The following is a 22,679-nucleotide window of genomic DNA, read 5'->3' as shown; positions in this document are numbered from 1 at the left end:
ATCTAGATGCTTTCTTCTTCTAGCGTTTGCCCTTCTTCCGTAGCCAGTCAACAGCGTCAGGTTGAGCCTGATGTAAAGTTTCGAGACCTCCTTTGAATCTGGAGAGGTGGCAGTCGTTGACTATGTGGGTCATAGTCTGTCTGCAGCTGCAGGGGCAGTTTGGGTCGTCTCTGGCTCCCCAGCGATGGAACATAGCGGCGCACTGGCCATGGCCTGTTCGATAGCGATTGAGGAGGGACCAGTCATAACGTGCTAGGTCAAAGCCGGGTTGACGCTTGCAGGGGTCTGTGATGAGGTGTTTGTTCTTTACCTCAGCTGACTGCCAACTCTGTTTCCAAGAGACTGGAACGAGAAGTTCAGTGTAGGCATAGAGGACCAGATTGGGTGACGTGACGTCAAGCGTTGGATAGGGTGGGCAAAGATATCTGCGTATATTGGCAGGTTCGGTCGAGCATAGATGTGGGAAATGAACTTAGATGATGCCGCATCCCGAGGAATATCTGGCAGGGCGATGTTGCTAAGAACTGGCAGCCATGGAACCGGGGTGGAACGGATGGTTCCAGAAATTATCCTCATGGAGGAATATAATTTGGAATCGACCAAGTGAACATGGGGGCTACGGAACCATACTGGGGCACAGTATTCTGCAGTGGAATAGCATAATGCCAGAGATGATGACCGTAGTGTGGAAGCGCTCGTGCCCCATGAGGAGCTGGCCAGTCTTGCAATGATGTTATTCCTCGCGCCCACCTTTGCTGCAGTTTTTATGAGATGTTCATGAAATGACAGAGTGCGATCGAGAGTAACGCCAAGATAGACTGGCTGGGCTTCATGCCGGATTCTCGTATCGCCAAGCTGCACATTAAGCTCACGCGAGGCCGAGGCATGGTGTAGATGGAAAACAGATGATACCGTTTTTGCAGTGCTAAGGATTAGTCGCCATTTTTTACAGTAATCAGATATCAGAGACCTGTCATTTTTTACAGTAATCAGATATCAGAGACATGCTAAACCAATGCAGAAGAAGGAAAATAATAGAAATAAATCAAATGGTATTTCTAAAGAAAAAAATTTCCAGACAAATTTGAATATTCTGTTTCTCTATATAGGAAAACACAATCTTCAAATAATCAGATATATAGTAATCAGATATCAGAGACATGCTAAACCAATGCTGAAGAAGGAAAATAATAGAAATAAATCAAATGGTATTTCTAAAGAAAAAAAGTTCCAAACAAATTTGAATATTCTGTTTCTCTATGTAGGAAAACACAGTCTTCAAATAATCAAAAAAAAAAAAAAAAAAAAAAAGCTGACCAAGTATTAATCAGCTGGAAATAATAAACTTTGGCATCAGACCTATTGTGTATAGATTCTGAAACTTAACATTTTTTACTAGCTGGGAAAACCATAATATCTTAGCCTTGCCAAATTTAAGTTTTCTTCTCTGAAAAAAAAAAAGGAAATAATAGTGGTTAATTTCCAAGATTCTTATAATGATTAAACTGAAATTTACTTATGATTAAAATGAGATTATATAAAGTAATTTATGTCAGTACTCAGTTCAGAAGAGGCATTCACTATATTTAGTAGTTCTTTCCTGTGAAGTTTATAAGAAACAAGTTCCCAGACTATATGATTACTGAAATATAAAAGGTGGATTCAATACCTAGTACCACTATTTCAGAGCTAAGCAGTGCTCTTGTTAAAGACCTGTATACATCTAACAAAAAATAATGATATATAAACATATGCCTCTGATAGGGGAATCCTTGAAGATAGCATCGCCCTCTGGACTCAGTACTTCTGCATTCCTACACTTCTTCCATCACCTTGTATTGGGGGAGATAAGCCAAGATGCTCCCTTCGTGATTGTAGATTCACTATATATAAATTTAATAGAGAACTGAGAATAAAAGCATGATTTTTCAGGAATTTTAAGCTTTACTCAAGGAAAGCAAGAACATACCTGCTGGAATACACGTGGGCAGGGAGGGAGGGGGAGAGAAGGAGAGTTGAAAGAGAGGATTGCTTACATGTTGCAGCTTCCAGATAGGCAGAGAAAGAGGATGACCATGCTCCCAACACCAGTTTTTATGAACTTCTAAGGCCTATCTTCACTTCCTCTCTAAGCCACACCCATACCCACACCTGTTACTACTCCCAGTTTTGTCCCTGCTTTGACACCCAACAACCCCACCTCCCAATAGCTATAATTGCAAAATTTTTCTTCATGCTCTCTCAGTAGTGAAATGCCAAAGCTAACTTAATTGACTTTCTACTTGTATGTGTTCCACAGAAGAAGTGGGGAGACTAGAAAGAGAGAGAGCAAATACTGTCTGGTTTAACTTCTTGCTTATACTATTGCAGTAATTAATGAGTCTTGATCATTACTGTAAACTTTCTGGGCTGTTCTTTTACTCGCCTATTCAGATGCTTGGCAACTCTACATTTTCCCTGCTTATTTGAACTCACCTTCTTCCTCCTCAACTTCTCCTTCTCTCTCATAACACACACACACACACACACACACACACACACACACACACACACACACACACACACACACATTCTTTCCGTAAACTAATAGAATCATTTGTAGGATATCTCAAGATACTGATTTGATTTAAAAAAAAAAAAACTCTATCACTCTTTTTTAACAGGAAATTGCATGTATATCATGTATAAAATGAAAATAACTTTAAAAGGAAAAAACTAAGTTAATTGTATTTCATATAAATTGCTTATATGAAAAATATTTAGTTAGTAAATTTTTATTATTTTTTATTTATTTTTATTATTTTCTTATTTATTTATTTATTTGGTTACCAAATAATTACCTGTTTCTGTGTGTGCTCAGTGCTATCATTTCCAGTGGTCATTTTTTACTTTTTTTTTAATACTACTTTTGATAGAAGATGAGCAAAAAGAGATAGGGAGAGAGAGAAGGAGAAAGAAAGTGGCAGGAGGAAGCGGAGACATCTGTATCACTACTCTGCCCCTAGTGAAATTTTCCTCTTGCAGGTGGGAAACCAGGGGTTTGAACCTGAGTGTTAGCTCATGGTGACATGGACATTCTTTACTGTGGCATTAAATTATAAATAAGGTCACTGTGGGATGCAGAAGGAAGGTCTGGCTTCTGTAATTGCTTCCCTGCTGAACATGGGTGTTAACAGGTTGATCCATATTCCCAGCCTGCCTCTCTCTTTCCATAGTGGGGTGGGGTTCTGGGGAATCAGAGCTCCAGGACACATTGGTGGGGTTGTCTGTCCAGGAAAGTCTGGTTGGCAACATGCTAGCATCTGGAACCTGGTGGCTGAAAAGTGAATTAACATACAAAGCCAAACATATTGTTGACCAATCAAGAATCTAAAGGGTGGAATAGTGCAGATAAAGATATGGGGGGTGAGTCTCCGTTTTGTATATAGCTAGTAGGCATATTTTAGTTATATTCCAAAGGGCCTGTGGCTATACTAGTTTTTTTTTTCCACCTTCTGCATACCACAATGACCTTGGGTCCATACTCCCAGAGGATTAAAGAATAGAAAGCTATCAAGGGAGGGGAAAGGATATAGAGTTCTGGTGGTGGGAATTGTGTGGATTTGTATCCCTCTTATACTATGCCTTTGTCAGTGTTTCCTTTTTAGAGAGAGAGAGAGAGACTAGTCCTACAAACCTTAAAAAAAATGCAATCCCAAGGGTGGGTGGTGGTGCAGTTGGTTGAGAGTACATATAATGTGCAAGGATCCAGGTTCAAGTCCCCAGTTCCCACCTCCAGGGGGAAAATTTTGTAAGTGATGAAGCAGTGATGCAGGTGTCTCTCTGTCTTTCTCCTTCTCTATCTCCCCTAGCCCTCTTGGTTTCTGGCTATCTCTATGCAATAAAGATAATAAAAAATTTAAAAAATACTCAATCCTAAACTAAAAAAAATTATAAATAAAGCTTTTGCCAGGTTGACAGAACAGCAACAGATCAGAGCAAAGCCAGTAAAAACCTGTAGGCTTAAGACATTTACAAATATAAAAAAATAGGAGTCAACTTCTAGTTATTCTGTATATATCCAAAGATAAGGCTTCCACACCTGGCAATTGAATAGGAGACAACTGAATAGGACAGAAATCTGCTCCTGTGGCCAGGCTGGCTAGTGACCCAACCCTTCACACTGTTTCCCAAAAAATAGAATTTCAACTGTAGACATATAACCAATGCAATTCTGCTTAGCAGCAAGGCAGTTGGCTTTCTCTTTGCTACTTGCCTCCCTGTCTCATCATTGAGGCAGACAACTCCATTTTTTTTTTCTGTCCTTCTCTTGATGATTATCTTTAAACTTGTTTATCCCAATAAACTTCCTGTGGGTTGTCATCCTGGGCTCTCCACCTCCCTGGCCACTGGTAGCAGACACCAGGGTAGTCCCTGGGGGTCCTGGGGACCCCTGGTGATGAGGGAGAGTGTGCAGAGAGGGATGAATCACATGACTTCCTCCTCTGGGAGAAGCCTCAGAGATAACTCATTTATTCGGGGATACAAGCAAGTAGATATACTCAAAAGTTTGAGAAGGGTTAAGGTAATCATTAATCCATACACACTACAGAGCTAAATTTTGACCTATCAAGTATTTGATCACAACTGGAAAGTTACCTTATAAGGTCTGGTCATGAGCTCACAATACATAGGTAGACTTTTTTCTCTAATGGTGAATTACAAGCACCTCAGGGCAGGGGGAAAAGGGGGCAGTTGAGTAAAGCCAGGATATTTGTGGTGGTTTCGGTTGGCCATACAAAGTAATTCAAAGGGGATGAGGAAGCATGTGCAGGAAGGTACCCAATCTGAAAAAGCCCATCCATCATAAATTCATGAAGTCAGTAGGGACCTGCCTCTTGCACCTCTGGGAGGGGACTCAGGGTCAACGTGCTCAGACTCTAATGAAATTAATGGCTTGGACTTCCCAGACAGTGGGCCCTTTCCCCACAACTTCCTATAACCTTTGCTTGTTTACTTAATTCTCTCTTGGATCCCCTGTGCACTGCTGACCTGAAGAAGGCACAGATATTTCTTCACTCTGCAGAGTGTGCCACATCTGGTCTCCCATTTAGCAAGCTTTAAACAAAATCTCAGAATTCATAAAATGAAGTCAATTAGGGGAAATAATGGAAATCAAGTAAGATGACAGAATTAAAATAAAGAAGCCATGGTGCCATATGGAATTGCTACAACTGAGGTATGCATTTGGATCTGATCTTCCTAGTAGTCCAGGTGAGACTGAAAATGTCATCAATCACATAGTTTTCATTTTCCACAGAGAAAATGTGTTCAAGGAAAAAAGAAAACCTGAAATGTCCCAAAATTTCACTTAAAAGTATTCATGTAGTGCTTTGTAATGAGCTGTGGAGTAATAGATACTTCTGACAGAGTAAAGCTTACATACATAAACAAGAGTGGTTGTCAGCTTGGTACAGTCAAATGAATGACTTTGACATGTGATTGCCTTAGATCCTTTGACAATTTCTTTTTTTAAAATTATCTTTTTTTAAAATTATCTTTATTAATTTATTGGATAGAGACTGTCAGAAATCGAGAGGAAGGGGGAGACAGAGAGGGAAAGATACAGAAAGACACCCACAATCCTGCTTCACCACTCTCAAAGCTTTCCCTCACTAGTGGGGACTGCGGGCTCAAACCCTGGTCCCTGCACACTACAACATGTGCGCTCAACCAGGTGAGCCACCACATGGCCCCCCTTTGACAATTTCTTATATGTATGGGCTTTCATCTACTATCCTTCTAGTTTACATAAGGAAAATTCCAGTCAGGAAACTAATGTTTTCTAACACCCAACACTAACATCCAGCACTGGTCAGTAAATACTTAGGAGTTTCTGGGTAGATGGTGTAGTCATCAGTTAAGGATAGCCTTTGGGTTTTTAACAGTCAACCTACAGGGAATAGTTTAAGGACAAAAACTGTTTCAGGACAGGATATAAATCACATTAGCCAGACACCAAAGTGTAAAGTAATGAAATTTCAAAACTCTAGCTATCCCCTTCATTTTCCTCATTACCCTGTAGGTCCTGATAAATTTAACCTTACTGGTTAAATCAAGACTTAAATCACAGCCTGGAGCCAAAAGACTATAAAATCTCACTGCTGGACAGCCTTTCTGGTAATCTGTAGCCATACTTTCATGGTCCAGATTGCCCTGTGTGAGTGTCTTCCCTCTTGACTTGGAGAAATTAATCATTCTTTACTCTCTCTCTCTCTCTCTCTCTATCTCCAGGTAGGGTGCTTCTTAATCTGATATCCCTTAGGGATTAACTATATATGGCTTAAACAGAAAGGGCTATGGGCTTATTTGTGCTGGTCCAAGTACTTATTTTGTCTATAATTAGATTGACAGAAAAGCTTTAAAAATGTAGTTACACAGAAAAAAAAATAATAAATCAGTTTGAAGACTGGTAACTCTCAGGCTTATTCTCAAAGGCCCTACTCAATGTCCAAAGAAAGCAACTTATCCTCTGCAAGGAGGAAGTGTCTAAAAGCCCAATGAGTAAGATTACTTTTCTGGGGTTTTGCTTCCCCATTGCTGAAATTAAGACTGGACACTAAAAATACCAGCTTCTGTACTGGTATTTTTATTAGTAAGTCTGTCTGTGTTTTTCTATTAAGTATTGAAGTTGAAAGGGGGACAAATTCTGTCACACTAGATTTCATGTAAAGAAAATATGCGTTCTTTTTTTAAAAAATTAAAAAAATTTTTTTTTTATTTAAGAAAGAATTAATTTAAAAAACCCTAGGGTAGGAGGGGTACAATTCCACACAATTCCCACCACCCAATCTGCATAGCCCACCCCTTCCCCTGATAGCTTTCCCATTCTCTATCCCTCTGGGAGCATGGACCCAGGGTCATTGTGGGTTACAGAAGGTAGAAAGTCTGACTTCTGTAATTGCTTCCCTGCTGAACATGGGCTTTGACTGGTCGGTCCATACTCCCAGTCTGCCTCTCTCTTTCCCTAGTAGGGTGTGTCTCTGGGGAATCGGAGCTCCAGGACACATTGGTGGGGTCTTCAGTCCAGGGAAGCCTGGCTGGCATCCTGATGACATCTGGAACCTGGTGACTGAAAAGAGAGTTAACATACGAAGCCAAACAAATTGTTGAGCAATCATGGAACCAAAGCTTGGAATAGTGGAGAGGAAGTGTTAGGGGTTACTCACTGTAAACTCTAGTGTACTTCTGCTTTCAGGTATATATTTTGCAGTAGTTTACTGATACGTGTGAACATATGCTCTCTCTCACAGAAACAGGTCTATATCTAGGTTTTGGTACTTTGTTAGAAAGTGAGCCACCTGAGATGAAATTAGAGTATAATATGAAAGGAAAGGTCTCACCCAAGTAATGAAGCTGAAGGGTTGTCATTCCACACATGAAGTCTCTGGACGCAGTCTGAAGTGAAGCATGTTGAGGTGGCAATCATTGTGTTGATTAGGTTGCGATCAGCAGATGCAATATTATTTGATATGGATTGGGAGAGGCATACGGGAAAGTGGGCCCTATCCAAGGGTTCCAGGACTGGGGGAAGTAGAGGCTCTATAGTGGAGGTGTGAGGTTCCTGCTGTCTTAGGGTTCCAAAAGACAATCGATAGTTAATGTTATCATCACATTATTTGGTAATTGGGTAACTTTGAAAAGTCCTTTTGTTATGGTTTGCTGTACAGTACCCAGTATCTTGTATATAGCTGTGCTATTGGTTGCTTCTGATCTACTTGGTCTAGGATTTTGAGAGAGTCTGCATATCAATTACATAGCCTATATATTGAAAAGATTCAGTTTGTGTTTTGAAAAACTTCAAGACATACAATTAATTTTCCGCCTCTCATATAATTAACTAGTGATTTATATGACTACATTTTACTAGGAGTGTGCATAAACACCATTCCCACCACCAAAAGACTGTGACCCATCCCTCTCACCCACTCCCACCCCCCACTGGCCCAGGAATCTGCATGTCTACCCCTCACCACAGGGCTTTTACTTTGGTGCCCTACTTACAATTTGCTCAGGTCCTGCTTTTAGTTTCCCTTTCAGGCCTTCTTAGTCAACTTCTGTTGATGAGTGGGATCATCCCATACTCATCTTTATCTTTCTGACTTAGTTCACTTAACATAATTCCTTTTAGCTCTGTCCAAGATGGGTCAGAGAAGGTGGGTTCATTGTTCTTGATAGCTGCATAGCATTCCATTGTGTATATATACCACAGCTTTCTCAGCCACTCATCGGGTGTTGGGCACCTGGGTTGCTTCCAGGTTTTAGCTATTATGAATTGTGCTGCTATGAACATAGGAGTACACACCTCTTTTTGGTTGGGTGTTATGGAGTCGTTGGGGTATAACCCAAGGAGAGGAATTACTGGATTATATGGAAGGTCCATGTCTAGCCTTGTGAGAGTTTTCCAGACTGCTCTCCACAGAGGCTGTACCAATTTACATTCCCACCAGCAATGTAAAAGGGTTCCTCTGTCCCCACAACCTCTCCAGCATTTGTTGCTGCTGTCCTTTTTGATGTATGCCACTCTTACAGGAGTGAGGTGGTATCTTAGTGTTGTCTTAATTTGCATTTCTCTGACAATCAGTGACCTAGAGCAGTTTTTCGTATGTTTATTAGCCTTTTGGATCTCCTCTGAGGTGAATGTTTTGTTCATATCCTCTGCCCATTTTTGGATGGGGTCATTTGCTTTTTTGTGGCTAAGTTTGCTGAGCTCTTTATATATTTTGGTGATTAGTTTCTTGTCTGATGTATGGCATGTGAAGATCTTCTCCCATTCTGTGAGGGGTCTCTCTGTTTGTTTAATAGTTTCTTTGGATGTGCAGAAGCTTTTCAATTTGATGAAGTCCCATTGGTTTGTTTCTGCTTTAGTCTTCCTTGCAATTGGGTTTGATTCATCAAAGATGTCCTTGAGGTGTAGGTGGGAAAGTGTTTTACCAATGTTTTCCTCTAAGTATTTGATTGTTTCTGGTTAAACATCCAGGTTTTTGATCCATTTGGAGTTGATTTTGTTTCTGGTGAGAAAAAGTGGTTCAATTTCATTCTTCTGCATGTTACAACCCAGTTTTCCCAGCACCATTTATAGAAAAGAGCCTCCTTCTTCCATTTAATGCTTTGGGCCCCCTTATCAAAGATTAGATGTCCATAGGTGTGGGGGTTTATTTCTGGGCTTTCAATTCTGTTCCACTGGTCTGTGTGCCTATTTTTGTTCCAGTACCATGCTGTTTTGATGATGATGGCTTTATAATATAGTTTAAGGTCTGGGAGTGTGATGCCTTCATTTCTGTTTCTTTTCCTCAAGATGGTTTTGGCAATTCTAGGTGTTTTCAGGTTCCAGATAAATGATTGTAGTGTTTGTTCTATTCTCTTAAAGAAGCTTGGTGAAACTTTGATGGGTATTGCATTAAATTTATATGGTTCTGGGGAGAATATTCATTTTGATGATATTTATTCTTCCAATCCATGAGCATGGGATATCTTTCCATTTCTTGGTATCAGTTTTTATTTCCTTGAATAGCGACTCATAGTTTTCAGTATACAAGTCTTTCACTTCTTTGGTCAACTTTATTCCTAGGTATTTGATTGATTTTGCTGAAACAGTAAATGGAAGTGATTTCTGGATGTATTCTTCTTCAGATTTAGTGTTTGCATAAAGAAATGCCACTGATTTTTGTACATTGATTTTGTGGCCGGATACCTTGCTATATTGCCTAATAACTTCCAGTAGTTTTCTGCTGAATTCTTTAGGTTTTTCTATGTATACTATCATATCATCTGCAAATAGTGAGAGCTTGATTTCTTCCCTTCTAATCTGTATTCCTTTTATTCCTTTCTCTTGCCTGATTGCTATGGCAAGAACTTCCAGTACTATGTTGAAGAGTAACGGTGACAGTGGACAGCTCTGTCTAACCCCGATCTGAGGGGGAATGCTTTCAACTTCTGTCCATTGAGTATGATGTTGGCTGTAGGTTTGCTATATATAGACTCCACTATCTTGAGGAATTTCCCATCTATTCCCATTTTTTGTAGAGTTTTGAGCATGAATTGGTGTTGGATTTTGTCAAAGGCATTCTCTGCATCTATTGAGATAATTATGTGGTTTTTGGCTTTATGTTTATTTATGTGGTGAATGACATTGATTGACTTATGGATTTTCTACCAGCCTTGCATTTCTGGGATGAATCCCACTTGTTTGTGATGGACAATCTTTTTGATATGTTGCTGTATCTGGTTGGCCAAGATCTTTTTTAATATTGTGGCATCTATGTTCATCAGAGATATTGGTCTATAATTTTCCTTTTTTGTTCTGTCCCTATCAGCTTTTGGTAACAGGGTGATATTGACTTCACAGAAGGTGGATGGGAGTATTCCTGTTTCTTCAGTATTATGGAAAATCTTAAGAAGTATGGGTACTAACTGTTTCCTGAAAGTTTTGTAGAATTCGTTTGTGAAGCCATCTGGTCCAGGACTTTTGTTGTTGGGGAGATTCTTAATAACGGTTTCAATTTCTTTGTCTGTGATTGGTGCATTTAGATTTTGTAGTTCTTCTTGGCTCAGTTTTGGAAGGGCATATGCTTCTAGGAATTGTTCCATTTTTTCCAGATTCTCTAGCTTGGTGGCGTATAGTTCTTTATAGATGTTTTGCAGGATTCTCTGGATTTCTGTGGTGTCAGTTGTGATATCTCCTCCATCGTTTACAATTCTATTAATTTGAGTATTCTCTCTTTTTTGTTTGGTGAGTCCTGCTAGGGATTTGTCAATTTTGTTGAATCTTTCAAAGAACCAACATTTGGCTTCATTGATCTTTTGTATGGTTCTTTTATTTTCAATGTTGTTTATTTCTGCTCTAATTTTAGTGATTTCTGTCCTTCTGGTTGCTTTAGGGTTCCTTTGCTCCTCTTCCTCTAAGTCTTGAGGTCTGCAGTAAGGTCGTTCATTTGAGCTTCTTCTTGGTGTTTAATATGTGATTGTATGGCTATAAGTTTCCCTCTCAGTATATATGTGTCCCATATATTTTGACAGGTTGTGTCTTCATTTTCATTTGTTTCCAGGAACATTTGAATTTCCTGCTTGAGTGAATCTCTGGCCCAGTGGTTCTTAAGGAGTATGTTGTTTAGTTTCCAAATTCTGTGACTTTTAATAATTGTCTGTTTGTTGTTAAATGTTAGTTTTATTCCACTGTGGTCTTAGAAGATACTTGGGATGATTTCCATGCTCTTGAATTTATTAATGCTATCTTTATGGCCTAACATGTTGTCTATCCTTGAGTATGTGTTATGTGGATTTGAAAAGAATGTGTATTCTAGTATTTTGGGGTGAAGGACCCTGAAAATGTTCAAGAGGTCTAGTCTCTGAATTTCTTCATTCAGTTCTCTTGTATCTTTGTTGGTTCTCTGCTTTGTTGATCTGTCTAAGTGTGAGAGTGGGGTATTGAAGTCTCCCACTATTATTGTATTACTATTGATGTATTTTTGAAATTCTTTCAGTAAGTGTTTGACGTATTTAGATGGTCCCTCATTGGGTGCATAGATGTTAATGATTGTTAAGTCTTCTTGTGTGATTGATCCTCTAATCATTATGTAATGTCCTTGACTATCTTTTATTACTTTATTTAATTTAAAATCTACAGTGTCTGAGATGAGAATGGCTGTTTCTGCCCTTTTTTGTGGTCCGTTAGCCTGTATGATAGTTTTCCATCCTTTCACCTTAAGTCTATGTTTATCTTGTTGTGACAGATGGGATTATTGCAAGCAGCATATGGTTGGATTATATTTTCTTATCCGTCCCCCAACTCTGTGCCTTTTGATGGGTGAGTTTAAGCCATTGACATTTATTGATATTATGGATTTAATGTATTGTCGTGCCATTGTTCAAAAAATAATTTTTTTGTTTGCTCTGATATATTGCCAGTATTGTAGTGATGTTCTTGTTTATAAGAGGTCTTTTAGAACCTCTTTCAGGGCCGGTTTGGCGATGGTTGCCTCCTTTAACTGTTGTTTTTCTAAGAAGGTTTTGATCCCTCCATCTAGTTTGAAGAAAGTCTAGCAGGATATATTAACCTTGGTTGAAACTCTTTTTCATTCAGGGCTCGATAGATATCTTGCCATTCTCTTCTGGCTTTTAGAGTTTGAGTGGAGAAGTCTGCTGATAATCTTATGGGTTTTCCCTTGTATGTGACTTTTTGTTTCTCTCTTGCAGCTTTTGGATCCTTTCTTTATCTTTACTTCTTCTCATTGTGACTATGATGTGTCTTCGTTCCTTCAGGTCTGGGTTGATTCTGCTTGGTACTCTCTGGGCCTCTTGAATCTTGATGTCCTTTCTGTTATTCAGGTCTGTGTAGTTTTCTTCTATTATTTCCTCTAGAATGTTTGCTTCCCCTTCCTCTCTTTCTTCCTCTGTCAGGCCAATTATGCGAATGTAACTTCTTCTGAGATCATCACATATGTCTCTGCTGTTGTTTTCAATGTCTCTCAATCTCTTTTTAAGCTCTTTCACCTCTTTCTTTGTTTTCTCTAACTTATCCTCTGTCTGACTAATTCTGTTTTCTGCTTCTGTTAGTCTGCTTTCCCTTGCCACAGCTTCTTTCTTCATTACAGCTATTTCAGCTTTCACTTCTCTAATTGACTCAAGATAATCAGTATTTTCCTTGGGGGTCTCAACTGTTGTTTCCCTAATACTGTCATTCCTTTCCTCCAATGTTGTTTCCTTTCTGTGATTAATAAGATTATTATTGCTTGCATACTTTTCTTATCTATGGTTACTTCTGACTGATTTGTAGTTTCTTCTGGGCTCTTGTCTTCATTTATTGGAGTAGTAGTTTTATTTGTTTTTGATCTACCCATTTGTTTCATTTATGTGTTTCTTATTTTTATGCTCTATTGTTCCTCAGTTGTTGTGTCTTGAGTACAAGCAACACTGTACTAAATACCTTTATGACAATTGCACTCACCAACCTCAGGAATTACAGTAGCAACTGAAGCAAATATTGAAGAAGTTTAATAACTACCAGTTAGCCAAACAATTTCTCCAGTCCATGTAAAAATAGTAACCAAATCCCAGTGAAGAAGAAAGAGAAAAGGAAGAAGGGATAGCAAGAATAGACAGTTAAGCAAATCTACTATCCACTGTATATTCTAGGGGTAACAAGAGGGGAAAGGGAACTAGAGCAGAGATACACACATAGAGAGTCCACTCTGAGTCAGATATCTTCCCCAAAATAATTCACAAATTCAGAAATGCAAATAAGGAAGAAGTGTATGACAAAAAAAAAAGAAGAAAAAAGAGACAAGTGAGAGAAAAGGGAAAAGATAAGAAAAAGAGCTGTAATTAAAGAGAAGGAAAGGAAGGTCTTTTTATTATTTATTTTTAATTTAATTTAATTTAATTTAATTTTTTTTAATTAGCTAGGAGGAGGAGGGAGTGGAGAGCCTGTAGAGGAGGTAGAAGCAAGGAGACAAGTTCTTCCCACAATAGATAAGATGCCCACTACCCTAGCAATGAAAGATACCCTAAGAGTTAATTCTGATCAACCTAAGGGGGGGAAGGTATATGTCTTTATATAATATTAATAATAAAATAGAGCAGGTTAAAAAAAAAAAGCCCTGTCCCAGATTACCTCAAACCTCGTGATTAGAGGCAGCTGATTGTTAAGAATAAGAAAAAAAAAAAAAACTTCAGGACTAGACAAGGATAGCTGAAATAGACAGTTATGCAAATCTACTATCCACTGTATATTCTAGGGGTGGCTAAAGGAAGAAGGGAAGTTGAGCATATACACTGGCAGTGAGAGTCCACATTGAGTCAGAATTCTTCCCCAAAATAATTCCAAAATGTGTATCTGTTAATTCAAAAAAGCACACTGGTGGTGTGGGGGCTGGGGCCTGTGGCTTTGGAAGCTGTAGGATTAAGGAATAAAGGATGACAAGAATGAGAAAAAGAAAAAAAAAGAAAGAGAGAGAGAAATAAGAAAAAGATAAGAAAAAGAACAGTCATAAAAGAATGGTGAAAGGAAAGAGTTTTATTTATTTATTTATTTATTTTTAATTATTTAATTAGCTATGCGGGGAGAGGTGGGGGGGTTGGCTACTTAGAAAGAAAAAAAGCCAGAGGTTTCAGAAGGGTATAGACTTAGAATGAATGATACTCCCTGGTGGGACTGGAATTTGGTAAAGACAGAAGCTCAGCAGAGGAGCCTGCTAAGAGCTGGTCCCCAGGGACTGCTTATGGGGGGGGAAGGGGGAGGAGGTGTGTTTTATAATTAAACGGAAAAAAAAAATTTTTCCTCCTTTTTTTCTACTCTATTTCTTAACCCAAATTAAGTTATAGTCACCTCCTTGGTGTCACAGCTAGGACCCCTTATTAACTGGCCTACTAAAGGCAGAAAATCCTACCGTTTCCAGAAGATGTAGTCAGAGCTCAAGCCACTAGCAGCTTCTCAGTCTGCCATCTTCTGGGAACCCCTGAAAATATGCTTTCTTATTGTGGGAAGCGATGATGGAGAATGAATCTTTGCTCAAATCAACCTCTTATCTTTTATAGTTATGAGGATGAGGAGGTAGAGTTGTAATTTTTAGTATAAACTGGATTGGGTTCTTAAGCTATTATTTGTCCTCAGAGCAATAGGTTATTGGGAACAAGGGTGAATGTGAGTCTCCAGGCCATCAAGTCATCTGAACTTCTGGGTAAATGTCACAGCCCCATGTTAGGTAGGCCTGTCTTTCAGGGGATCACAGTTTTGGTATAGCCATTACAGAACCTGGAGATTTCCAGAACTATTTCTCTGTGTTCCTGAGCCTGTTAAATGTGAGCTGTGAAGCATTTCTGGAGAAAGGAAAGGAAGAATAATAGCTACTGTTAATTGAAATCTTTATGTGATTCAACCACTGAGTGCTTGCCATCACTTCCCTTATTATTATACCTAATTAGCAGATGAAAATGTAGCTAAAAGAGGTTAATAAACACACCAAAAAATCTCAGGGATAGGGAAAAATTTCTGAATCAGATGCTGTGCTAGTAAAGGCTATATTTGAAACAAAACTCTATTCTTTTTTAAATATTTCTTTTTTATTTACTATTAATAATCTTATTTATTTACCAGAGCACTGCTCAACTCTGGATTATGGTGGTATTTGGGATTGAACCTGGGACTTTCGGTGCCTCTAGCATCAAACTCTTTTTGTGTAACCATTATGCTGTCTCTCAGTCCCAAACTTTATTCTAAAGTAGTGGTTTTTGGAGTTGTAGTCTCAAAGAATCTCACAACAGCATTGCCCTATAATTATCTAGAAATGTACAAACTCAGGCCCTTTTGAGTTAGAAAATCTTGGAAAACAGGTCAGTAATCTGAAATAAGAAGCCTCCAATTGTTATGCACAAAATCCATGTTTTAACCTACCCCCATTTCCACTGGAGGAAGATTCTTTGTTATGATACATTTCCCTTTCCCATTCTATGTCTGTATTTCTCTTTCTATCTGAATCAGACAAACAAAAAGCCCCAATAATCCCCACCTATGTGTTTTCTAATGTAGGCTTAGGTTTGAGACCCACCATCCCAAAATATCATGTATTGATGCATGTCCATGATTTGCTCTCTTTAAGACATATGCTAAAATTCTCAGAAGTTCAGGTACAGGACTGTCCATTGTCTCTAAGGAGATTCTCTTTATATATCTGTTAGACTGCCTGATGAGACTTCTTGGGAAAAATCCCATTTTACCAATAAAAAAACAATGATCTCTAACTTATTTAATGACTCCTATCAATCATATTAACAACCTCAGCAAAAGGTTATCATAGTAATTTATCAGTATCAGCAGCATCTCACTGTGACCCAGACATTTAGAGATGTAGTTGCAAATGTAAGCTTACAACAATTTGGAGGAGAATAATCATCAAGGGAATGTAGTTGTCCTCACAGATAGGGTTGAGGAAGCAGGGTCATTTGTTTCAGGCTGTGGCCTATAAGATTTTGCAACAGGACAAAGATACCTAAAATATTTTCCAGCATAGTACTCTATCCTAATGTTTTAGGAGCAGGAGAGGATTTAGGGATTACAAGCATTTTACTGATTGAATAAATTGGAATGCAAACATATATGTATCTCAAGAATTCTAAGTATTTAAAGTGTATTTGGCACCGAGTAAGTACCAGTCTAACCTAACAACATTTCAACAGAATTATAGCACAATTCTAAATTGACAACACATTGTAGTCTGGTAGAGAATGAAGGATCATGCCAGAAATTTAAATAGACAATTTCAACTACACTCAGGTGATCAAGAGTGAATTATAAAAACCTCCCCAATTATTGGTTATGTATTTAGAAAATTAGAGTGATGATATCTACTTGATTGTGATTCTGTGATTATACAAAATATTTTTAGTATGTGGCACTCAATTTTGTTCATTTTTTTCTCCCCTATTTTCCTTTTCTGGCTACTAAGATCAGACATTAAATAGCTTTACAAATTTATCATTAGGATTTTTATCTTTAAATCTAAGTTAAAGAAAAGATCCAAGCAGGTGTACTATTTATGCAAGGTATTTGTAGATAATATAAGTAAATGCATTTTTCCCATAATCTACCTTTTATGCAGGATAAAACATTGAAATACTCAGATGGCTTCTGGTTAACATGAAAGGGTAATTCCTTAGCACTTAGAGAAGAGGTTATCATGATTCAACTGGGTTTTTAACCTTAAAAACTCAGCACTGAATCCTTATTCTCACCTGCTCTATTCCCACATTCTGGTTCCTGTTTATTAAACATTAAGTTGTGAAGTATCACAGCTTACTGCCATTCAGACACCAAGTTGTAGATGCTTCTTTGATTCCATCCTAAACTCCATGGGCAGACGACTTCACCAATGTGTCCAGGAACTTTACCTGTCCCTACCCCACCAGGGAAAGGTACAAACAGGTTGGGGTCATGGATTAACCTGCCAACACCCATGTCCAGAAAATAAGCAATTTCAGAATCCAGACCTCCTACTTTCTGCACCCTAAAAAAGAATTTTGGTTAGCACTCTCAACGGGGGAGATATGTTAGGGGACGATGACTAGAGGTCTCTGAAACCCAGTTCTATCAGGACCTAGAAAGAGAAAAAAAAAAAAAAAGACATCCTGATGCAGCAATAAGTTTAGCTGTGACTTAAAATGAAGAGAAGGCAAGGGACCATAGAAAAAAATAGGAAAATATATTGATGTTGACAGACAGTTATAGAAATAACCCATATCTGTGACATTGGGAGAATAGTCAACCTTCCGCAGTTTCCAATGGAAGAAATAAGGACACAGAATGGTGTGGGATTGTATCTCTGTTATTTTTGTAATTTTGTAAATCACTAATAAGAACAAGCAGATAAAAACTCAGCATTAAATCAGTTTTAAGAAAAGAAAATGAAAAATAAAAATTTATAAAAGAAATAGGTGTTCTTTGCTTTGCAGCTAAAGGGAAGGAGAGAGATCTTATTAACAGAACTCAATTAGACTGAGTGAGTTAGGCCATGAGGTTAGGAACTTTGCTAAAAGAAAGATAAGAAAACTACCACCTCTGGTCCAATCTAAACTTGCAGACTGGGGAGATAATATGTATAATTACTAGTTAAGTAATACTTCTTTTTTTCTCTTTTCAAGTTTGTGTCTGGCCATAAGTTATGCTGATTGACAGAGATGTCCTGCCAACACTCAAGACTTTGCAGCTTGTGAGCTATGCTTCCTGGGAGACCATTTGTTGGTCAGTAGAAGACAACTTGCCTGCTGGAGGTCTAGATACAAAATTTTAGATTGGGCTAATCTCTACATAATAGCATCATAAGTAGAAAAGCTCAAGTTTATTTTAAAGCTTTTACTTTACTTTTCAATATACATTTTGAGAGAGAAAGAGACCAAAGCACTGCTGTGGTACTTTCAAATTTTTTTTTTTTTAATTTATAAAAAGGAAACAATGACAAAAACCATAGGATAAGAGGGATACAACTCCACACAGTTCCCACCATCAGAACTCCATATCCTATCCCCTCTCCTGATAGCTTTCCTATTCTTTAACTCTCTGGGAGTACTGACCTAAGGTCATTATGGGGTGCAGAAGGTGGAAGGTCTGGCTTCTGTAATAGCTTCCCCGCTGAATGTGGGCATTGACAGGTTAATCCATACTCCCAGCCTGTCTCTCTCTTTCCCGAGTAGCATGGGGCTCTGGGGAAGCAGGGCTCCAGGACACATTGGTGGATATTTTATATGATGGTCAGTGATTGAGGCCAGGGCTTAACATGCAAGGAAAACATTTTACTATCTTGAGTCCTGTTTTCTTTATTTTCAAAATATCTGAGCTAATATTTTAAAAATGTAGTGGTGGGTGGTGTCACTACAATTAAGCATACATGTTAGCATAAAAATGGGCTATCCATAGTAGAGCTCAAATTTGGTAAGAGTTCTTGATAATAGCAAGATTTTCATGATTGGTTTTATAAAAATACTTGTTTAAGATGAGTGTCTGTAAGATTTTTCCATTATTAGAACTTTTTTTTTCCAGGCAGGGGAAATAACATAATGGTTATATAAAAGACTTCCATGCTTGAATCTCTAAGGCCCCAGGTTCTCTCCCTTAAATCACCATAAGCTAAAACTGTATAATACTCTGGTAAAAATAAAATAAAGTAAAATAAATCAAATCAAATAATTTTTATGAATAAAGTTCATATTATGGTGGTGCTCTAAAAGAAATTTACAGTTAAGGGAAATACTAAGTTGTTTATCACATTCTTAGTTGATAAGGAGAGTCTAAAAATCTTCATGGGGCTGAAGATAACTTTTGGGTATAAAACACCATTTTTTAACTCCTGTACCATATTGAAGCACCATGATGCCAGGTGAAGTTCCAAACATGGTGGAGCAGTGCTGTATTATTTTTTCTTCCCTCTCTCTGTATCTCCTTGTCTCTCTCTAGACTATATATATATATAGTCATCAAAATTATTGCTGGAACTTGGTGCTAGCACTATGAATTCATTGCTCCCTGTAGCCACTTTTTAATTTTTACTAGATAGGACCTAGAGAATTTGAGATAGGATAGGGAGATCCTGCTTCATCACTTATGATGTGGACACCCTGCAGGTGGGGAGCTGGGCTTGAACCCAGGTTATTATACTTGATAATATGTGTGTTTAACTGGGTGAGCCACCACCTGGACCCCTCGGTCTGTATCACTATCTGAATTGTAAAGAAAGGAAGAGAAAGAAAGTGTTTTGGAAGTGATAGGTTCATACATGTGAGATCTGACACTTCAAAAAATAACAGTAATAGTAAGCAACCTAAAAAAAAAAAAGAGGACAAGCATGCAATCATGACAAAAACAACATCTTTTGTTGTTAAAATAATTGCATGCTTTGGAAGCAACCCAGGTGTCCAATAACAGATGAGTAGCTGAGCAAGTTGTGGTATGTATACACAATGGAATACTACTCAGCTATAAAAAATGGTGACTTCACCGTTTTCAGCCGATCTTGGATGGACCTTGAAAAATTCATGTTAAGTGAAATAAGTCAGAAACAGAAGGATGGATATGGGATGATCTCACTCTCAGGCAAAAGTTGACAAACAAGATCAGAAGAGAAAACACAAGTAGAATGTGAACTGGAATTGACATATTGCACCAAAGTAGTAGACTCTGGAGTCGGTGGGTGGGGAGAATACAGATCAAGAAGGATGACAGAGGACCTAGAGGGGGTTGTATTGTTATATGGAAAACTGGGAAATGTTATGAGTGTACAAACTATTGTATTTACTGTTGAATGTAAAACATTAATTCCCCAATAAAGAAATTTAAAAAAATACATGCTCACTTATTGTTCCCTGGCTCTTGTGAAGTTTATAAGCAAAATCATATCGACCAAGATTTTAAGGGCATATGTCAGAATTCATTACTCTATATACCTTATCACTCTAAACACTTTACTCTTAAACCTGCTTTCTCATTCAAAAATACATGGGGGTGGGGAGAGAACTAGAAGACTAGTTCACTAGGCAGGGCACTAGTCTTGCCTGGTGTGGCCCAAGCTTGAGTCTCAGCACTATCTGAGAGTGCCATGGCAACTATGACATTGGGAGAAGCTCTGGTTCTGTGCTAGTTCTCCTCTCTCTGTCTCTCTATCAGAATGAAAGAAAAGTGGCCTGCAAACAGTGAAATCAGACATGTGCAAGGCCCTAAGTACTACATAAACCATATGCCTATAAAAATAATTAATTAGAATTTCCTTTAATTGGTCATCTCTATGTACTCCCTCTCCCCAAGCAAAAATGTATGAAAAAATTAGAGGGATGGGAAACTGGTAAAGCACACTCGATAGTAATGTGCCCACATTACTATGCACAAGGATCTGGATTCAAACACCTCCTGCAGGGGGAAGCTTCAGGAACAATGAAACAGTGCTGCACATGTTTCTATTTCTTTCTCGCCCACTCTATTTCCTCCTCCCCTCTCAATTTCTGTCTCTAGCAACAAGAAAAAAAGAAAAAGAAAAAAGGGCATCTGGGAGTGGTAAATTTGTGAACAGGCTCCCAACTGCAGTGATTATCCTAGTGAAAAAAAAAAAAAAAAGAAGAAATTGAAAACTAATTTAAAACCTTAGTACTAATCATATGATTCAGTATTTGTTTGTGTTTGGGGGGTAATGTCATTGTATCCCACCTTCATCTATTGTGATTTGTCTTCTTCTGGTTTTGAAATTATAGTGAGCACTATCTCACAGGTTGAAACTGTTGCCTCCTCACTCCCAATCATGATGTAGATTTTCCTCAGGTCTACTCATCTTAATATATCTTTGATAAATTTGATGTAAATTTAAATCTGGATAGATATGTATCTATGTCACTAAAAAGAGCTGCCACTGAGATAATTCCGCTTGCCAGCGGGAACTAAAAAACAATGGGTGGTGACTTCAAAACCCATAAAACATTTAGTGAGGTCCTGCCATGAAATAGACAATGTATCAATGGAGCTATAATAGTGAATAAAAGTGATAATGATCTCTCCCTTCACAGGTATTTCAGTTTCATAGGATAACAAAGAAGTTTCTTTTTACCTATTAAAATAAGTAAAGCCATGAAAAGTTAAAGTTACTAGAAGGAAATTAGGATGGAGATACTTTTATATACAGTGTGATGGGAGAGAATAATTTATTTTGAGACTAATTAAGTCTTCTACTGAGACCAAGGGATGGGTAGAAGTTGCAAGGTTAGAAGACTAGTGCTTGGATCATTCAGTCCCTGCTATCTCCAGCTAAGTGACTTAGCCCAGTTGAGAGTCCAAGTAATGGAAAAACAGAGAAAAGTCATTTCTCACTGTTTGAAATTTGCAGTTATCAAATTTTTAATAAAAAAAACAACACTAGAAGCATAACAAAACATTGCTGCATTATACACACTAAATTCAGGGTACTTTGTAACACAGCAACTTTAGTTGTTATAAAATGTATCATTTGGAAGTGATATGCCATGCTGAAGAAAAAAAAATTATGCATGTGGCGTTGACTCTGAAATGGTTGTTAGAAGCCAGAAGTTCCTTATGAAGACTGTTGAAGAGACTCTGAAGAATAATGAGGGAAAATGGTATTGGAGACAGGAGAAATGGCAGCACTTATCACAAAGTTGCAGAATGTTTGGCGACACTGCTGCATGAGGAAATATGGAAAAGTGAAAGGGTACTTAGTTGACTCATAGATCTGGCTGAGAGACTTGCAAGCAAAACATTTTAAAATGGCAATTAACTTCTTCAAGCGATGGGGAAACATAAGAAGAAAAAACTGAACTCACAAAAATGTTGAGCTTTTGAGAATGATTTAGAGGAATCATAAAGGAGTTAGAACTTGCTTGGGTCCAAAATAAAACTTCTCTTTAGCTGTAGCAAAAGATTCGCAAAGTTAACAACTGTAGTTGATTGAGAGATTGTTCGAGTCCCTATCCATGTATTGAATGTGAGTGGAGAAGCCAACTTGGATATTCCAAATCTCACAAAATATAACTGGAAGAAAAACCAAATAATCTAGCTACCAGTCAGAACTGAGTAGATGCAATTACAACCCAAGTATCATCACTGGAATTTTGAATCACTGTTGTTGAGAACTCCATCCCCTGTGGAGCACAGATGAGACACCTCTCCTTAGTGGGCTTACGGTTCTGAACCACAAAAGCACACTAAAATTATTGTTAATTTAGCATATTAAAGTCCCACTAAGATTGGGGGATGATATGAAATGCAACAACAAACATTGTACATCCACACTTTATATTTCCAAGTAGATATTGCTATCTGATGGCTAATTTTTGCACCAATTTGGCTGGGCCAGAGGGTTTTTAAGAGAGCTAGTTGGTTGTTATTTATGGGTGTCTCTTTGAGGGAATTTCTGGAAGAGACCAACATTTGAGTTTTGGGGAGAGAGCATATTGTTATAAAAAAAAAAAATCACATCTATGACACCAAAGCACCTGATTCAATCTCCAGCACTGAGTTGAGCAGGGTTTTTTTTTTTTATTTTATTTATTCCCTTTTGTTGCCCTTGTTTTTTTATTACTGTAATTATTGTTTTTTATTGATGTCGTCATTGTTGGATAGGACAGAGAGAAATGGAGAGAGGAGGGGAAGACAG

Source organism: Erinaceus europaeus, chromosome 2 (assembly GCF_950295315.1).
Source record: "Erinaceus europaeus chromosome 2, mEriEur2.1, whole genome shotgun sequence".
NCBI classification, from domain to species: Eukaryota; Metazoa; Chordata; class Mammalia; order Eulipotyphla; family Erinaceidae; genus Erinaceus; species Erinaceus europaeus.
This window is presented reverse-complemented; position numbering follows the sequence as displayed.